Source organism: Phocoena sinus, chromosome 4 (genome assembly GCF_008692025.1).
Source record: "Phocoena sinus isolate mPhoSin1 chromosome 4, mPhoSin1.pri, whole genome shotgun sequence".
Taxonomy (NCBI): Eukaryota; Metazoa; Chordata; class Mammalia; order Artiodactyla; family Phocoenidae; genus Phocoena; species Phocoena sinus.
The window spans coordinates 10,991,579-11,013,145 of record NC_045766.1 but is presented as its reverse complement, the minus strand read 5'-3'; positions in this window follow the sequence as shown (position 1 = coordinate 11,013,145).

Here is a 21,567-nt window from a genome sequence, read left to right as displayed (position 1 = left end):
GAGAAGAGGAACAGAGTTCAAACTGCCACTTGTTAATTTTAGTACATATAATTCATTTCAGAAGGTTTTAGTACCAGTTAGACACGTGAAATGGCTAAGGATGTATTCCTGATGAGCTAGCCCTCCAGAGCGAGATAAGGAACGTGAGCTAGAGCCAGGAATTCGACAGCGTAAAAATCCCCTGCTGTGCAGGTGAGATGCACACTCCCAATCTGTGTTTAACTAACACCTAGAGATGCTCACACAGATCTGCACTCCAGATTTCTCCAGAGGCCTGCAAGTCACCTTGCAAACTCCTAAGTCTTTCCTGTCTGCAAAAGCAGATGACCATAGGCTATTTTAAGTGAGGCAGAGAACAGCAGAGAACATCTTTATAGAAAGGCAGCAGTGAGAAATAAAAATCGCAATTTATTTTAGCACGATGTTCTCAAGGTTATTTTAGAATTCTATTTATTAAGGGTTCATAAATGTTACTTGCTCTGTTAATAAAGAACTCGAAGGCTGACAGACTGCATCCTCCACCTGGACTGGTCTATCGGCCCACACATCTTCGCCACCTCCAAGCAGCCGCAGGTGGGCTGGCGACACCTGGAGGCCACATGAGCATGTGCTAAGCGCAAAGCAAAACATCTTAGTGCTTTGTGAGTGTCAGAACTGAACTTTGGGAACCGACAATGGTTTGAATTTGATATCTTAGTCATAAATAACTTTGAGCATTTCTTGTGTATCCTTCCTTGACTGCTTTAAGAGCACAGAAAGATCATGGACTTTGGACTTTGGCAGACTTGGTTTAAATCCCTGCTCCAACACCTATAAGCCACGCCCTTCCTTCTGTGCCTGACCTCCCATCTCCTCGGGTCAGCAGCTACACGCAGGAGCAAGGGGATGGCAGCCTGTCTCCGCTACACTGATTACAGCTCAGTGTCTGCCCTCAAGGCTTGTCTAAGGCAGGGGATGCTTGGGACAACTGTGGGAACTTATCAGCTGTGGGTACACCCCTGCAATAACCTTGACCACAAGGATCCAGAACTCATAACAAGTTATTCACTTTTCTCTCCTGGGCTGGCCATTCTGAGGAACATTCTACCCAACCCCTCAGAAGATTCCAGGACAAAACAGTGGGAAGCCCCCGTTGCTCAGAATGATGACAAATGAAAGAAAATCCACTCTCATATATTTTTACTCCTTCCATCTGTGTTCCCTGAGATCACTTGCCAAAATAAACTTCACAAGCCCGTGTCTCATGTTCAGCACTCTCAGGGGATTCTGGGTAAGAAAAAGTAAAACCTTAGGCGATTCATTATCCTTTGTTTTCTCAGCTGCAATATGAGATTTTTTGCAATATATGACATCTTCACAAGGATATTGTGAAGATAAAGTGAAATTCTGTAGAAAAACACTTTCACAGTGCCTGATTCATAACAGAACCCTCTTTTCAGGGAAGGGAGGCACATCTCTGCTACCTGGTAACTTCTTGATGGGGCTATTTCTTCTTAAAGCTGAGCCATCACCACCAGCATCATATTCACCACCACCATCACCACCATCACCTCCACCCCCCACCACTACACCATTACCAACACCAACACCAACACCACCATCACCTCCACCCCCCACCATCACCATCACCAACCCCCACCACTACACCATCACCACCGCCAATACCAACACCACCATCACCATCACCATCACCACCATCACCTCCGCCCCCCACCATCACCATCACCTCCATTCCCACCACTACACCATTACCACCACCAATACCAACACCACCATCACCTCCACCCCCACCATCACCATCACCTCCACCCACCACCACTACACCATCACCACCACCAACACCAACACCACCGTCACCACCACCATCACCACCATCACCTCCACCCCCCACCACGACACCATCACCACCACCAATACCAACACCACCACCTCCGCCACCCACCATCACCATCACCTCCACTCCCACCACTACACCATCACCACCACCAATACCAACACCACCATCACCTCCACCTCCACCATCACCATCACCTCCACCCCCCACCACTACACCATCACCACCACCACCAAGATCTCTACCACCACCACCATCACCACTAACCCATCGTCGTCATTATTCTCACCACCACCACTACCGCCATCACATATACACCACCTTTACCATATTCTCACAAGTCAATGAGCAGGATTGACCTAGTAGAAGTCTAGTCAATTCTTTTCAGCTAGAGAAAATACTTGACATGTCTCTGTTATACCTCTGCCTCTGCAAAAGTCTAAACACTAGCCAATGTCAACATTTCCAGCTATTCTTAACCAGAATTTTTGGCTAATTAAAATCTTGCAACATGAGAATTCCCTGGCAGTCTAGTAGTTAGGACTCGGTGCTCTCACTGCCAGGGCCTGGATTCAATCTCTGGTCGGGGAACTAAGATCCCACAAGCCGTGCAGCACAGCAAAAAAAATATATTTATTTCACAAAAGAGTTAACATTTTGGCCATGACATATATCTGCAGTATGTTTGCATATCTTCTAGGAGTCTGGTTCAAGTAGAAAAGGTTAGAAGTCTCATAGTAAAATCACTGAAGTCCGATGGACTGGAACTTTTTTAATAAACTTAGTTTTTAGAGCAGCTTTATGTTCACAGAAAAATTGAACAGAAAGTACAGAGAGTTTCCATATGCCTCCAGCTCACACACACAGCCTTCCCCACTGTCACCATCCCGGCATTACAGTGATGTATTTGTTACAATTGATAAACCTACACTGACACATCCTTACCACTTAAAAGTCCATATTTACATTAGGGCTCACACATGGTGTTGTACATTTTATGGGTTTGGAAAAATGTATAATGACATGTATGCACCAGTATAGTATCATACAGCGTAGTTTCACTGCCCTGAAAATCCTCTGTGCCCCACTTATTTAACCCTCTCTCCCTTCTAGCTCCTGGCAACCACTGATCTTTTTACGGGCTCCATGTTCCTTTTTCCAGAATGTCATACAGTTGGGTCATACAGTATGGAGCCTTTTCACATGGGCTTCTTTCACTTAGGAAAATGCATCTACGATTCCTCCATGTCTTTTCATGGCTTGACAGCTCACTTTTTAGTGTTGAATAATATTCTATTGTTTGGATGGGTCATAGTTTATTTCTCCATTACTAAAGGATATCTTGGTTGCTTCCAAGTGTTAGCAGTTATGAATAAATGTTATAAATAAATATGTACAGGTTTTTGTGTGGGTATAAGTTTTCGTCTTACTTGGGTGAATACCAAGGAGCATGATTGCTGGATCATATGGTAAGAGTGTGTTTCATTTTCTAAGAAACTGCCAAACTGTCTTGCAGAGTGGCTGTACCGTCTTGCATTCCCACCAGCAAAGAATGTCAGTTCCTGTTGCTTCACGTGCGCACCAGCATTGGTATTGTCAGTGTTTTGAATTTTCACCATCTAATAGGTTTAGTGGAACCTCATTGTTGTTAAATTTGCATTTCTCTAATGACATATTATGTGGAGTATCTTTCCACATGCTTATTTGCCATCTGTATATCTTCTCTGCTGAGGTGTCTGTTCAGGTCTTTTGTCCACTTTTTAATCGGGTTGTTCATTTTCTTATTGTTGAGTTATAAAAGCTCTTTGTATATTTTGGATGATAGTCCTTTATCAAATATGTCTTTTGCAAATATTTTGTCCCAGGCTGTGGCTTGTCTTCTCATTCCCTTGAGATGAACTGGATTTTAACCCTAATTATGTTAGTATTGCATTATAAAAACCATAAACCATAAAAACCTTACAACTAAGTTTCCTCTTTCATCCAATAAGTACTTTAGTGCTACTATGTGACAAGCATCTACTAGGCACCAGCAAAGAAGATTCCAGGCCTTCCTTTCAAGGAACTTTCTTAGTAGTGGGAGAGACTGACAGGCAAAGAGTGGAACCACAAGGCAGCTCATGACCAGTTCCATAACTGGGGAAGGTGAGGAGAGCCTGAGCCGGTTGGAGATGGGGAGTGTTCAGGGAAGCCTTCCCGAAGGAGGTGACCTAAAGGAGGAGAAGCTAGCTAGGTGTAATTGGGAAGAGGCGGTAACAAGCCTCCCGGCAGTAGGGACATCACGGGTAAAGTCCCAGAGGTGACGGAATGTATACATGGCTTCACAGGACTGACTATGGCTGTGATGCAGTGTGCAGGGCAGCAGGAGCTGGGGCCACATCACGGAGGGAACATATGCCACACTGAGGAGTTAGAACTTGGTTTTTCTATATAAACAGGTTCCCTAAAAACATTTTTTTTTTCTGAGGAGATGGCCTTGGAATAAAGTTAGCCCAAACCAGGTCAATGCATCACAAAGGAAGGAATGTTTTATTAGCACCTAGTTTTCTGGAAGATTCTATCCACCAAGAATTTACAGAGGGTGGGATTCGAAGGGTATTGATGGACCTCGTGGCCACTTTCCACTCCTCCTGTGGTGACATCCGTCGAAGTCACCCTCACACGTGGGCAGGCGTGTGAGTGAGTTCCCATATCGGTCTGACGGCTGTGTCTAGTGCTTCTAAGAACCTTCCTGCCCACACCGCCAAGCAAAGACAACCAGACCCTTAGTCACTGTTGCCTTCTAGGAGTCATAGTATAAGGAAAGCAGTGTTGCTTACACTGAACCCAGCTATCATTTCTAAGAAGGAACCAGCAGGGATAATCTCTAAGGCGACCCTGTGTGTCCCTGGCCACCAAAGTGAAGGCTCCTTTTATGCAAGGTTAGTGTTTCTCCTTTGAATCTACCATGTTTAACACAATGCATGGTTTGAGGTAAACAAATGATAAACACGTGCATTAAATAGACTGAATTTAACACACTAACAAATGATGTAAAAGTCAGCATGGGGGTATTTGATAATTAAATGTTTCAGTATTTATAGGCTAAAAGAAAACCTCTGTAAATTTAACCTTTTACACTCACTGAGGAAATATTTTCTTGAAAGAATAAATTTTTGAAATATTCTCCTAAATCTTCCCCTTTACCTTTTTCTTCTTTAGATAAATGGACCAAAATGCAAAGAAAGTGAAAAACTTCCTCTCTGTAAACAGAAAAAGAGAAACTGGAAAACACAAAGAGCTTGGTGGGACCGAGTTTTCCTGGAATCCCCTGGTGCCATAGATACACTTTTTTTCTGTCTCATAAAGTGACTCTTTAGTACAAAGCTAACACAAAATCCCATCACAAGGGGAAATTTGTCATCTTTCCTAGAATGAAGTCTCTGAAATGCTTTATTAGAAATTAGTTTACTGGAAAATTTTAGTCACTAAGACAAAGAAAGAGAGCAGAAAAATATGCGTGTTGGTTGTCTTGAAAGTTGTGAGCTTTGCTCCCCTGTGGGAACTGGTGATAGATAATAGAACTCTGGTCAATTGTGTTTTCCAACCATGGCTGCAGCAATAGCTCCATGCCACAGGCTCATCTACCTTGCCACTCCCCGATCAAGAGGTGGCATCCATGTCCCTCCTCATTTAACTTACTTGTGACCAGTAGAATGTGGTGGAAGCAACGCTGTGTGATTTCCAAGGCTGGAGCACAAGAGGCCGTGAAGCTTCTGCCTTGTCCTCTGGGCACTGGTGTGCGGAGCCCCACACCACCGTGTAACAAGTCCAACCCAGGCCGCCATGCCGTGAGGAAGCCACGTCAGGTGGAGGGGCTATGCGTAGACTCAGTGGGCTTAGTCTCTGTGTCCTTCCAGCCCAGGTACCACACATGTGAGGAAACATGCTTCAGATGAGTCCACCCCAACTGCCGTGCCACCCCCAGGCTTTGGGGCTTCTCAATCGAGGCCCCAGACACTATGGAGCAGGAACAAGCGGTCCCTGCTGTGCCCTTTCCCAATTCCTGACCCACAGAATCCATGAGCATAACGAAATGGTGGTTGTGTGTTATGCCACCAACTTTGGGCTGCTTTGCTACATAGTAGTACTCAATAAAACCACAGCTCACACAGACTTAAAATTCACTGTGTGCTAGCACTCTTCTACGTGCGTTACATATATTCACGTAGTTAATCTCCTCAATAATCTTATGAGGTAGGACCATTATTACCTCCATTGACAATGCAAACATTCTATCCAGCACTGCATGATCAAGGTGAAGCAGAAGCAAGTGGTGCATTTGTGTTTTTATCTGAGAGGTGGGAAATTGAAATATAGCCTACAGACCACATTTTGGCATTTCGATCCTTTGCAAAATGAACACTTTTTAGTATTTTTGTGTATTCGTGCAATACACAAATATACCCTCATTGTACAAAGCATCAGACAACTGCTAGGCACCATTTCAGATCCTCTTGGCCCCAGTAGTGTCTCACTACAATTGCTGCTGCTGCTGCCACCAATTCTTTGTGGGTTTGGACTCCCTTCCACCGATGCAACCCACAGAGCCTCCCTGAAGCCCATGCCTCTAACCTGCTGTGCTGTCTTCCCATTGACTCCACTGCGGAAGTACACTCAGCACCCTCACTCATGCAACCCAGAAGGGCCAGAAAAGTTAACACACCAGAGGCCAGTGGGGAAGGGTGGATATGTTCTTCCCCCTTTTCTCCACTACTCCTGACAATCCTGGGGCTCAGCTCTTTCGACAGCTTCTTGCCGAGGGGTCCCAGGGGGTTAAACAAACAGTCACACTTGTAAATAGTCAATTCAGTAACATCTCTGTACAGTCCCCCCTCTTCCCTGCCTCACAACCATCACCCTTCACCCCTGCTCCCTGGGCTTGTGCTCCCAAATAGCAGATAAGCCTGAGCTCTGGGGAACCCAGAAGACATCACTTAGTGTCCAAGCAGGATTCAGGCGACCTGAGCAATATGGGAAATCTTCCCTCATAAACCATCCCAGCTCTTCTCCCCACACCCCACTCCCTCCCCAGAGGAAACCATTATCAATAGTTTTGTATATGTATAACTGATTCACTTTGTTATAAAGCAGAAACTAACACACCATTGTAAAGCAATTATACTCCAATAAAGATGTAAAAAAAATTTAAAAATAAGAAAATAAAGTGACTGTTGGTGTGCTGGAAAAAAAAAAATAGTTTTGTGTACATCCTTCCGGTCTCCTCTCTATACATATACATATACATACACATACATGTATACATATGTATATATAAATAATGTTTTCATATACATAAATATATATATATCTTTTTAAATTTACATATATAAAATCTATTATTAGCCCGATTCTGAGTGTTTTGGGGTTTGGGGGGTTTTAAATTGAAATATAGTTGATTTACAATGTTGTGTTAGCTTCAGGTGTACAGCAAAGTGATTCAGATATATATATACACACACACACATATATATATTCTTTTCCAGATTCTTTTCCCTTATAGGTTATTACAAAATATTGAGTATAGTTCCCTGTGCTATACAGTAGGTCCTTGTTGGTTATCTATACATAGTTGTATGTATATGTTAATCCCAAACTCCTAATTTATCCCTCCTCCCCTTTCCCCTTTGGTAACCATAAGTTTGTTCTCTGTGTCTGTTTCTGTTTTGTATCATTTTTTTTAGATTCCACATATAAGTGATATCATATGATATTTGTCTTTGTCTGGCTTACCTGACTTAGTGTGATAATCTTTAGGTCCATCCATGTTGCTGCAAATGACATTATTTCATTCTTTTTTATGGCTGAGTAGTGTTCCATTGCATATACACACCACATCTTCTTTATCCATTCATCTATCGATGGACATTTAGGCTGATTCCGTGTCTTGGCTATATTGTAAATAGTGCTGCTATGAACATTGGGGCATATGTATCTTTTTGAATTAGTTTTCTCCAGATATACGCCCAGGAGTAGGGTTGCTGGATCATATGGTAGCTCTATGTTTAGTTTCTTAAGGAACCTCCATACTGTTCTCCATAGTGGCTGCACCAATTTACATTCCCACCAACAGTGTAGGAGGGTTTCCTTCTCCCCACACCCTCTCCACCATTTATTGTTTGTAGACTTTTTAATGATGGCCATTCTGACCGGGGTGAGGTGATACCTCGTTGTAGTTTTGATTTGCATTTCTCTAATAATTAGCAATGTTAAGCATCTTTTCATGTGCCTTTTGACCATTCTGTATGTCTTCTTTGAAGAAATGTCTATTTAGATCTTCTGCCCATTTTTTGATTAGGTTGTTTTTTTGATTTTTGTATTGAGCTGTATGAGCTGTTGAGTGTTTTATTTTGTTTTTACTTATCAATATGTCTTAGATATCTTCCCATGACATTCATTTTTGTCAAAGAATGATTCGTACATATAGCTATCGATTCTGCATGTACTTTGTTGTTTCCTACGCAAAGGGTTTACTCCTGGGTGAGGGCGTCAGTTAGCAAAATGAGTGAAGGAACAAGGGCAAAAACAGAATTTATAAGAGATGGGAAGACCACAAAACTTACAATGGATCTTATTTGCACATTTTGGTGGGAAAACTTTTTAGCTGGCAAAGGCACATCCTGCCCAGAGTGATTCTGTAGTTGAACAGACCAACCGGACACATGAATGCAATTTTAGTGGTTTCACAGATTATCTAGAAAACCCTGGAGTGAGATGGTGGAGCTTCATGGTAGCTGACTCCAGGGAACGTCACCCAGGATGTCATATATCACCTCCACCTGCTCCGCCAGGTCTGTGACATTCACCAGGGCAGAATTCGTCCAACGTTAAGCAACTCAGAAGTGCTTGGTCAAAATGCCCTCATCCCACCCTCCCTCTGTGGGGACCCCCATCCCCCATGGAGCTGGCAGAGACCCCAAGAGAAGGGTGAGCTCAAAAAGACTGGCCACACCCCTGCTCAGGAAGCCTACGCTGTTGTTGTTGAATCCCTGGCTCCCTCCCTACACATGGCTTCACAGGCAGAAGCAGCAAAGCATCCTTGTAAAATCCTGGCTTGCAGAGGCTTATAAAAACAACACTGTCTGGGAAACCTCCCAGGTAGATGGGGGGAGACCTTTGGGTTCTCCCCTCCTCAGCTTCCTTAGAATTTCAACCTCTCAGCCTCCACCGGAATATGGAGCCCCCAAGCATGGCTTTTCCTGCACGCTTGTGGAACACAGGGAATTTCCCACCGTGTACACGGATCTCTCTCTCTCTCTCTCTCTCTCTCTCACACACACACACACACACACACACACACACACACACACACACACACACCCTGGCATCATACGTTCTGAGGAGTGACGTGGAGGGACCAGGGTAAAGGACAAGCCTGACCCCATCCCCATCCTCCTAGGATGTAAGTATAATTTCCTGTCACAGGGCAGGGCTTCTAGAACTCTAACCTGTACATGAATCCCAGGGAGATCTTGTTAAGGGCTGGTTGTGATTTAGCGGGCCTGGGTGAGACCAGCAAGGCTACATGTCTAACAAGCCCCCAGGTGTTGCTAATGCTAGTCCGGGGACCACATCTTTTTTTTTTTTTTTTTTTTTTTTGAGTTTAACTATGTCCACACTGATTTTCTGCCTGCTGGATCTGTCTATTTGTGAGAGAGGGGTGTTGAAGCCGCCAACTATGATAGGGGATTCATCTATTTCTCCTCACAGTTCTATCAGTTTTTGCCTCATAGCGTTTGAGCTCTGTTGTGAAGTACGTAGATGTTAAGAATTGTTATGTGTTCTTGCAGAACTGACTCCTATCTTGTTATGTGATGCAGAGACTGCATCTTGAGCAGCAAGGTCACAGACCATGTGCAGGGCATCTCTGGAACTGGAGTGCACGGCCTAGGAGGTTGTGGTCAGCAGCCCCAGAAGGTATATAGGTCTGGCCTCCAACCTTGTCGGCACCAGCTTTGAGTGCCCTGTCACCCTTCCCCTCCTCTTTCTATGGTCCCATGCCCAGCAGTCAGAACCCTTCCACCCAAGCTCTCCAAAGCACTCAGCCCAGGGCTTTCCTTCTGTTTTATCACACTGGAGGCTGAGTCCTTGCCTCAGAAGAGCCATCACAAACTAACCATATGACTTGGACAAGTCACTAAACTGATTGGAGGGATGTCCTCCCCTTTCAAATGGGTAGTGATACACTTGTATATTTATCCATCCATTCGACAGGTATTTACAGACATTCACATGGGCCAGGCCCTCCCCTGACAGATCTCCCAGACTTTGTGAAGCTCAGAGAAGATGTGTATGAAACTACATAAAAGCAAAAAGTACTTTTAGGGCTTCCCTGGTGGCACAGTGGTTGAGAGTCCGCCTGCCGATGCAGGGGACACGAGTTCGTGCCCCGGTCCAGGAAGAGCCCACACGCTGCAGAGCAGCTGGGCCCATGAGCCATGGCCACTGAGCCTGCGCGTCCGGGGCCTGTGCTCCGCAACGGGAGAGGCCACAACAGTGAGACGCCCGCGTACCACAAAAAAAAAAAAAAAAAAAGTACTTTTACCCAAAGCTTGGTCACAAATGTTTATAGCAGCTTTATTCTTAAAAGCCAAACACTGGAAACAATCCTAATGTCCAAAACTAAGTGAATGGATAATCAAATAATGGTATATCCACACAATGGAATACTACTCAGCAAAAAAGATACAAATCATTAATGATATACACAAGGACATAGATGAATCTTAAACACATTATTCTGAGCAAAAAAAAGTCAGACACAAAAGAATAAAAACTGTGATTCTGTACTTCTAAAACTCTAGGAAAGACAAAACTAACACATAATGACAGAAAGCAGGTCAGGGCTTGTCTGGACTTGGAGGGGTGGGAGGTTGATTTGGGGTGGGGTATATGGAACTTTTGGGAGTGATGGTGTTTACATGGGGTAAATAGTTTTTCAAAATTGAAATGTGCACTTTAAACATGTGCATTTTATTATTTGTAAATTGTACTAAAAATAAAGCTGCTTTATAATCTGTAAAAAAAAATAGGAAGGACTGCATAAATATTAATTATTTATTTTTTATTATTATTACATTTTAAAGTTGCTAGCCAAGCAATGGTAATTTGTTATTGCACTCAACACATTTTTTATTTTTTTAATTTTATTGAAGTATAGTTGATTTACAATGTTGTGTTAATTTCTTCTGTACAGCAAAGTGATTCAGTTATACATATATATGTATATTATTTTTCATATTCTTTTCCATTATGGTTTATCACAGGATATTGAATACACTTCCCTGTGCTGTACAGTAGGACCTTGTTGTTTATCCATTCTATATATAATAGTTTACATCTGCTAATCCCAAACTCCAAATCCATTCCTCCCCCCACCCCACCCCTCCTTGGCAACCAAAGTCTGTTCTCTATATCTGTGAGTCTGTTTCTGTTTCATAGATAAGTTCATTTGTGTCATATTTTAAATTCCACATATAAGTGATATCATATGGTATTTGTCTTTCTCTTTCTGACTTATTTCACTTAGTATGATAATGTCTAGGTCCATCCATGTTGCTGTAAATGGCAGTATTTCGTGCTTTTTTATGGCTGAGTAATATTCTGCTGTGTATATAACACATCTTCTTTATCTGTTCATCTGTCGATGGGCATTTAGGTTGCTTCTATGTCTTGGCTATTGTAAATAGTGCGGCTATAAACACTGGAGTGCATGTATGTTTTCAAATCAGAGTTTTGTGGGGATATATGCCCAGGAGCAACACATTTTTTAAATTCCATGGGCCAGGCACTGGGAGTTTTAGGAAATGGACAAAACAGTTTACCTAGTAGAACGAGAAAGACCCACGCCCAGGGCTTCCCTGGTGGCGCAGTGGTTGAGAGTCCGCCTGCCGACGCAGGGGACACGGGTTCGTGCCCCGGTCTGGGAAGATCCCACATGCCACAGAGCGGCTGGGCCCGTGAGCCGTGGCCGCTGGGCCTGCGCGTCCGGAGCCTGTGCTCCGCGACGGGAGAGGCCACAGCGGTGAGAGGCCCACGTACCACAAAAAAAACCCAAGATCAGCCCAGGGTAGTCTCACATCATGTCCCAGAGGAAGGGTTGCTTGAGTCAAGTCCCAAAAGTGGAATAAAAGCAAATAGGAGAGGAAGAGAGGATGACTCAGGCTCAGCTAGAGGCCAGAGCATTGAGCCCTGGGCATGGGGAGGACTGTGACTCCTTGGGTCTGGCTGTGGGGAGGTGGTGGCCATGAGACCTGAGAGCCATGCTTCCCACACTTGGGCTGAATCAGGATCACCCGGAGGAGGGTGCCTGCTCGTATGCAGATTGCTGGGCCCACCCCCAGGGTTTCTGATTCTGTGGGTCTGGGTAGGGGCCTGGAATGTGCATTTCTGACAGATTCCCAAGTGATGCTGATTCTTCTGGCCCAGAGGCCACACTTGGCAAAGCACCTTTCTAGATTTGAAAGGAGGCATGGGAAACTCAAGTCTGTTCTCAGCCAAGACCCTTGACCGTGACCCATGACCTTGAAATTCCTGCACTCAGGGACTCAGCACATTGTGATGATGGTGCCGAGACGGGGTGAGCTGATTTCCTCCCCTGCCGTCCTGCCTCTGCCGTGTGGGTCTGTGTCCTTGAAGTGTCTTTCCTTCCTAATCGCTTCTTCTAAGACCCTTCAGGGTACTTTGCTTTTGACCCTGCGATGCGTCTGACCAAGCTTCACCATCTTGCACATTTGTAAGGAGACTGAACTTTGATGAGTCACCTGCGTGCAGGTAAGTAACCCCGAGGTGCTCCCATACCCCCTCCAGACCCCATCCCTGATGCCTCAGGCCCCCACTTCTTACAGAAACTGTTAACCACAGTGACCCCCTTCCCTTCCCATGTAATGGGAAAATGAAATAACTTCCCTATCCACAAACACCGCCTATGACTTCCCACGTGTGAAAAGCAAAACCAACTGTTTGTCTTTGGTTTCTTGGTAATATTGGCTCCCTTACTCTGATAAGGGACCAATTTTTCATGTCATTGACAGATTGGGGACATTAAAATTAGAAACTGATGGAATTCCCTGGCAGTCCAGGGGTTAGGACTCCGCACTTTCACTGCCGTAGACCAGGGTTCAATCCCTGGTTGGGGAGCTAAGATCCCACATGCCACACCTCGTGGACAAAAATTAAAAAAAAAAAATTTAGAGGGAGAAGGTTCTAGTGAACGAGAATACAGATAAGTTTTGTTTTCTAACAGATATAAAAACTTTGGTCCATTTGAAAAATGTTAGGTCCAACTATATAAAACTGCCATGTTGGAAGGCCAAAACACTCAGTTATTTGCAATATCATATGGTTCAACATAACTATGTATTCTAGTTATATTAAATATATAAAATTCTATATACATCTTAATTTTTTATAAATATTAAATATATATCCAAGGTTATGCCCTAATTTCACATCCTAACTATATATTTTAATAGATATTACATATTAATTATACATCTAATTTTAAAGGTATTTTAGCTGTGTATTCTATTATATAATCCTTCTATATGTACAAATCATATATATTTTAATCACATATATGTTACTTAAATATATGTATATATACATCTAATTATGTATCTTCTAATTTTAAACTCCAGTATTGTATATGCATGTGTGTGTATGTGTAGATAAAGACATATACAGCAGGATAAATGTAAGATTATGATATATTTATATCATTGAGGTTACGTGCGCACTGTCACAGCAGATGGAATTCAGTCTGGCCAGTGAGGAAGATCAGGACTGATGTTCACTTTGTTTGCATGGCAGGCGCTTGTGGATTTCTGAGAGAACAGCACCACTGTGTGTCTCCTTGCAGAGCTACATGTGAGTATCAGCGTGTTGCCCTGGGGAGGACTTGGGGTCCCATGTTTATTCATTTAATAAACATTTATTGACCACCTGCCATGAACCTCGCAGTGGGATAGACTCAAAGCAGGAGTTTTCCAGTCTGAAGCCTCCCAGGGACTCTAAGGGCACATTAGCTCCACCCACCCTCAGGCAAAGGATGCCAGTGAGAAGCATGCTTGTTGGAGGACGGGAGTTAGAGAGTGCACGTCCTACAGAGCTGGGGCAGCGCAGCTCAGCCCTAGACAGTTGCTCCAAGAAGGGAATATGGGCCTAGAATGTTTTTTCCAAGAAAAACCAGAAATTCAAGTGTTGGTTTGAAAAATCCCTGGTTTTCAGATAACAACTAATTCTAATTATTTCTGAATACCATGAGCCGATATCAGGCATCTGTGGACTACATTAAGCTCACACCCTGCTGGGTTTGAACCCTTGGTTTGTGTTTTCTTTAACCCTTCCCATCATTCTAGGGTGTCTCACCAATGAGAGGAGGCAAATGCTGATCCCTGAGATGCAGTGGTAAGCAAGAACAGACACAGCCCTCCTCTCATGAGGCTACAAAAATGGCAGTTTTCCCAAACTGCTGATTTATCCCTTGAGATTGACATATACACAGTACTTTGTATAAAATAGATAACCAACAAGGACCTGCCGTATAGCACAAGGAGCTATACTCAGTATCTTGTAATAATCTATAAGGGAAAAGAATCTGAAAAAGAATATATATAGGGGCTTCCGTGGTGGTGCAGTGGTTGAGAGTCCGCCTGTCGATGCAGGGGACACGGGTTCGTGCCCCGGTCCGGGAAGATCCCACATGCCGCGGAGCGGCTGGGCCCATGAGCCATGGCCGCTGAGCCTGCGCGTCCGGAGCCTGTGCTCCGCAACGGGAGAGGCCACAACAGTGAGAGGCCCGCGTGCCGCAAAAAAAAATAAAAAATAAAATATAAATAAATAAATAAATAATGCCATTACACAAATGAATATCATATGTAGTTTTAAGGAATAAACCATTGATACTGTACATTCAAAAATATAGATAAATCTCAAAGATATAATGATGAGTTAAAAAAAAAACAGACTAAAAGAGCACATAACTACATGACTCCATACAGAAATTAAAGAACAGGTAAAACTAATCTACAATGAACCAAGTTAGAATAGTTGTCGTTTCTGGGTGAAGGGAGATACTGCCTAAGAAGTGACACAATGGAGTCTTCTAGGATGTTGAAGATGTTTTCTATTTTAATTTGGGTGCAGTTAAATGGGTGCACACAAATATAAAACTTTATTGAGTTATATACAAAAGACCAGTGCACTTTTCTAAATGATTATTATAACTAAATTTTTTAAAGATTAAGCAAATTAGAATCCTTAGGGCATATGTAATTTGGGGGTGGATATACTAGCAAAAGAGTGGTTATTATTAAATTTTATATGAAATTGTTCAGACTATTGACCCTTATAGCAATCCCTGGAAATTGAGGGAGGGGATCTTGGAAAGTGATATATTTATAGTATATCACTTTCCAAAGGGTTATGAATACTCATTGTATATCACTTTCCAAGGTGTATGTGTGTGTGCATGTTTCATGTTAAAAAACAAAACAAAACAGAAAAAAACCATAATTTGGCAAACACAGAGATGTTCTGCTCAGAACGACAAGAAAGAACTCAGTGCCCAGCTGAGAAGTGTGGTTAGCCCCTAGCCTCCAGGTGTTAACCCCGTCACATCTGCTTCAGCTCTCAGTGGAGGGCATGCTCTTCTTGGAAAAGCCCCCAACCAATAACCAAGCAAGACAGCAATACAAGGCCTGGCCACCTGTGCCCAAAGTGGCACACATCTCCAGAGCAGTATTTGCTCGGTGTCTCCATTAGATTGGAAGAGACTTTGTCAGGTCTACATGGCAGAATGATGGCTCCCCTTCCCAATCTTTCTTCCTCCCGTTCTCTTTCACAAACGTTCCAAGTAAGACTCCTTTTTGTCCATTTCAACTGATTTCATCTGATTCCCTGAGAACCCAAAATGTGACATATGAACAGAATATCACCAAGACGTTGCCTGAAAAGCAAATGTTACAGTCTGAAATGCACTAATGGAATGTCTTAGGATAATGCTGCTAACAGAAATATAATATTAGCCATGTCGATGGAAATAATCAATAAGCAATCTATAATAGGAATAGAAAAGTTTTCTTTGAGCCCAATGAGGACTACAGCCTGGAATACAACCTCTCAAATAACTGAGGAGCTGCTCCAGAGAAGCACAGTTTTCAGCACAGTTTTATATCTTGTCAGAGAAAGAACGTCAAACAAGTCAGGAGTACATTCCTTCAATGTTGAAAAACAAAACGGACCAGCACATACGAAGCAAGTCAGCATGTCCTTGGCACCTAGGAAGGGAGTCTTATCATCAAAGGAGGACCAGCATTGGAGTCCCAGGAAGGGAGGCATTTAATCTTTATTTTTAACATAGACATTCTTTACTTCTGGTCAATGCACACTGCTCTTTAAAAATTAAAGAAGATGTATAATGTATGTTTGATAGGCCACACACAGGCTGTTCTAGTTAGCATAAAATGCTAGTTAAATCATGTATAAGCCAGAATGACTTCCCCAGACCTCAATGTGTGAAAATTTCTTTCATCAGCCACATGTGTAATTTTAAATTTTCTAGTAGAAATATTGTTCCATAGAACAAATATTTAGAAAGGAAACCAAACAGGTGAAACTGATTTTTTAAATGTATTTTATTGAATCCAATATATTTTAAATATCATTTCAACATGTAATCAACATAAAAGATAATGAGATGTTTTACACTCTCTTTTGTACTAAGTCTTTGAGGTCTGGTATAAGTTTTATACTGCAGCACATCTCAGTTTGGACCAGGCATATTTCAAGTGTTCCAAAGAGAAGAGGTCTGCCAAAAATAGAGAAATTGAGGAGCATTGGTGGCAAAGGAAAAGAGTGGAAATGGCATTTGTATTTATTGCATGAATTAATACAACTGTTTCCTTGCAAGGTTCTGACTAGGTAGCTTCACCCCACCAGCCCTTCTCTTTTTCACTTCTGTGAGGCAGAACACCTCTCCTTTTCATCATTATCAGATCTCAAACCTTAGTTTGTTTCCCTCAGACTCGAAGATTTGGGCACTCGACACATTGTCGTCACCAAGCAGAGTCACCGATGACATTACTACCTCCGTGGATACCCCAGCCAGTGTTCTCTGAGGGCAGCCTAATGTTGCCCGGTGGGAGGATGTAGTCATGGGCCTCTTTGGGGATCTTAAAAATTATGGACTATTTTTTAGGGAAAATGTTTATCAACAAAATTTGCATCTAATTTCATGGTATTCACAATACTCCTGAAGCGGTATATGGACCCCAGGTTAAGAGGGTCTGTTCTTTAGTTTATTATTTCTTCCATAGAACAAAGTCCAAGTTCCTTTACATACCATGTGAGGCCTTCTGTGATCCAATACCTGCCACTGGCCTCATCTGCTACTTCTCATTTGCACTGCTCACAAGGGCTCTGTTCATTCTGAAATTACCTTAGCTCGTTCTGCTGTTTAACTCGTCTGCACATTTGTACATCCTGTTCTCTCTACTTAGAACCCTTCCTTGCTCCCCAGGTGAACTCCTCTGCAGCTCAAATGTCAATTTGGAAAAACATTCCCTGACTCACCCTCTTCCCATCATTAAGTCAATAATTTCTGCTGTGCATTTGCTCGCATGTGATACTTCTAGCCTCGCATTTGGTATTTTGTGATACAACTGTTTGCCTAAATGTCTGTCTTCTTCCACAAAACTGTGAAACTACACCTTCAGGGTAGAGACTCTGTTTTCCACATTTTACCCCTATCACCTTGCATATTATCTGGAATATAATTAATGCTCAACTGATGTTGATAAAATACTGTTTACAGAAATGGTTTTCTAACCTTTAGAAATAGCTTAAACAGTGAGATGGTGGCAGATACATATGAATTTTATATATTAATTCTTATACTAAGGATATTTGTTTGGGCCTTGAAGTAAACTTGATTTCCCAGAAAGTTTAAATGTGAGAAGAGAAAAACATTTTTCTCTGCCCATACTTTCCCCTTCATTTTACAGGAGAAACATTGAGTGAATTCTGGACAGTTCTTTTAAAAAAATTAAGTCAACAAATGTTAAAGGAACACTACCTCCAATGAGAGCACTTTTTCCTCTACTATCTAGTTCCTTCCTGAAAAGCTTTGTAAAAGTCCACAGCCATGTGACACACCAGGACACAGGGAGACGGGAGAAAAAAATGGAAATGCTCGGTATGTCAGGAACTAGCTGATGACTCACTGACATGAAGAATTTTGTTAACATATCAAAGGCAGGTAATTTTGTCCTCATTAGGTTTGTCCTACTTTGACGTTAGTCATAGTGTACCTTGTTGATATTATGTAATTCGAAATTATATTATCCTATAGTTAAAATCTGAAATAAACTGATAAAATGTGTTACTTTTTAAAATTTTATTTTATTGAAGTATAGTTGATTTACAATGTTGTGTTAATTTCTGCTACACAGCAAAGTGATTCAGTTTCATTCATATATATATATATATATATATATACACACACACACACACACAAACACATACACACACGTATTCTTTTTCATACTCTTTTCCATTATGGTTTATCACAGGATAATGAATACAGGTGCCTGTGCTATACAGTAGAACCTTGTTTTTTATCCATTCTATATATAATAGTTCGCATTTGCTAATCCCAAACTCCCAGTCCATCCCTCTGCCACACGCCCTACCCCTTGGCAACCACAAGTCTGTTCTCTTTGTCTGTGAGTCTGTTTCTGTTTCGTAGATAAGTTCATTTGTGTCGTATTTTAGATTCTACATATAAATGATATCATATGATATTTCTCTTTCTCTGACTTACTTCACTCAGTATGATAATCTCTAGGTCCGTCCATGTTGCTGCAAATGGCATTATTTCATTCTTTTTAATGGCTGAGTAATATTCCATTGTCTATATGTACCACATCTTCTTTATCCATTCCTCTGTCGATGGACATTTAGGTTGCTTCCACATCTTGGCTATTGTAAGTAGTGTTGCTATTGAAACTGCTAGGTAGCGTTTCAGGGGGCCTCTGAGGAGTTCCAGTCCTTTGTCTCAGTGCAGAAAGAATTCAGCAAGAGGCAAAGTGATAGATAAGAAATGAATTATTAGAACAGGATGCTTGTGGGATGTACAAGCAGGTGGGCGAGAGGGTGCCACACCCCAAGAACTTAGTGAGCTACAGTTTTATAATCAAAGGAAAAGACGGGAGGGGGAAAAGACCACCTTCTTCCTCAGTCTTGAGTAGATGTCACGCTTCCATCATGAGCTTCTCCTCCACATCAGGTGGAGGAGTATTCTTGTCCTTACATGGTCAAGCCCAGTCTGTCATGGCACAATGGAAATGAGCAAAAAGGCGGTAACATATGCTAAAAATGGTAAATCATCTCAGGGTTTAGTATAACATCACCCTTTCCTTACACTTTTGTCATTAGTGCACACAGAGGAGTGTGTCCTAGGAATCATTAACTTACTGAGCTCACTGGGAAGGATGTGGGTCTCATGCCACTATTGTTTTATTGTTTTGGGGACATGTCTCATGCTTCTGTTTCATGGTTTTGTTGCTAAGCAAGCCTGCTTGGTTTTGTGGTTAAGCAAACCTGCTTTCTTGTGTGATCATTAACTTATAGGGGACTCCTATACTTTTTTCTTTACTTACAATCCCCTAGTGGGATTAACTATTAAATCACCTATTTTGTCCCTTTACTCTGTCCCTATCACTATGAACATAGGGGTGCATGTATCTTTTTAAATTATAGTTCTGTCCAGATATATGCCCAGGAGTGGGATTGCTGGATCATATGGCAACTCTATTTTTAGTTTTTGAGGAACCTCCATACTGTTCTCCATAGTGGCTGCACCAACTTACACTCAAACCAACAGTGTTGGAGGGTTCCCTTTTCTCCACACCCTCTCCAGCATTTGTTATAAAATTTGTTACTTCTAATACTCTGTAGTATGCATTCCTTCTAGACATGATACATGTTTCTGGCAAACCTGGTATTCTGTAAAATTAAGCACTGAAGGCTTATGGGGAAACACAAGCCTGTGAGTAGGTCACTCAGAACATAAACGACTTTGTCACCAAAGCCCTAACAAAAGAGATCATTGTTACCTTGAAATAATCATCTTGGCAGGTTTCCCTGGATGTCTAGAGACTGCCTCAGAGGATATTTGTAAATGCACGAAAACACCATGTGGGAATCCTGGATGGCATTCTGAGACAAGCAGGTGGAATCTCCATTCTCTTTGAGCCAGTGGCTTCTCTTACTTAGGGCCAGCACAGGAAGAGGTACAACCCACCAAGTAGTGTGTAAATCCTGCAGGTGTTCATTGTCAATTTGTTTAAAATGGAGCTGAAGAGGCTCCTGGCTGGGTGGTAGCCATCTGAGAGCTTTGCCTTTTGTTTCCTGCAGATGTTTTAAGTTCTGCTCATATCACCTGGTCCCCCATGCCTAGGAAGAATTGTGTATAAACCAACACAACTGTGACCTATTGGATAATAGGAATATCTGCTATAGCAAAACATAATTTCTTTGGAAAAGGGGGGAAACAATCATATTTTCAGTTTCTACTTAATAAACCAGGTTGAGATCATCAGAAAAGTATAAACTTCCTTAATTTGATATCATTACACAGTTCACCTGTGGACGAGGAAGGTCGGCTGCCATATCAGTAAACAAAGGATGTTGCGGCCATCAAGCCATCAAGCCATCAGCCACTGCAGCCACCCCTGACTGTGCACCCTGAGAGGATTCAGGATGGAGAAAAGCAGGATACTGGTCCCAGGCAGCTGAGGTGCATATCATCAAAGGAATGATTTCAGTGAGCCCAGACTCTTGCATCTTCCCATACATAGAAAAGCACTAAACTAATAACCTTGAGATGTCTGTTTTTTCTTTAATTAACAGTAATCTTTTGATGTTCCAACTACCTGTGTGTTGTTGCAAAAACGCCTATGCATCCTAGTCCCTTCCTTACCTCTGTGGAGCAGTTCCTCAGAGCTATCTGAGAGGCTGTTTCCCAGGCTTAAGTCCTCAAAAAGTCTGTCCAATAAAACATAATTCTCGACTTTTAGGTTATGCTTTTTTTTTTCAGTCTACACACCTCTGGGAATTTGTAGAGTGGAAGCACTTTTAAAAGGCTACCCAGAGAGGGATTGTGGATACTATTTTAGACATCAGCCAGATGGATGCTGTAACTACAGAAACAATGAGAATCCTGTCTTCTAGTCCCAAGAAACTTTACCTACTTTACTGGAAACAATGTATTCTTTCTTGGTTCCAGATCCTACAATCAGTTGGCAGAGTTAATTACATTGTATAATAAAAAACATATTTTAATTATGAGATAGAAGTTATTAGGAGGTAGAAACCATACAAGTAATTTGAATAGGGAAATTAAATGTGAAGAAACGCTAGCTCTTAAAAGGAGGTAAACTACTAAAAGGGATTATTTTTAAGGGTTCTCAGTCCAATGGAAGTAGTGTTACCCAAAAACTGGGTTCGCCTCTTGGTGGGTGTTGAGCCAATAGACTCAACCAAGCCAAAGATCGGGAGAAGGAAGGATTTATCATTACTTACAGCAAGTAAGGAGAACACCAGAGACCTTTTCCCAAGCAGTGTCTCCATGAACAGCAAAACTGGGGAAGTTTTAAGCTCAGGGTACATGCATATTCATGAGGGGGCTTGAG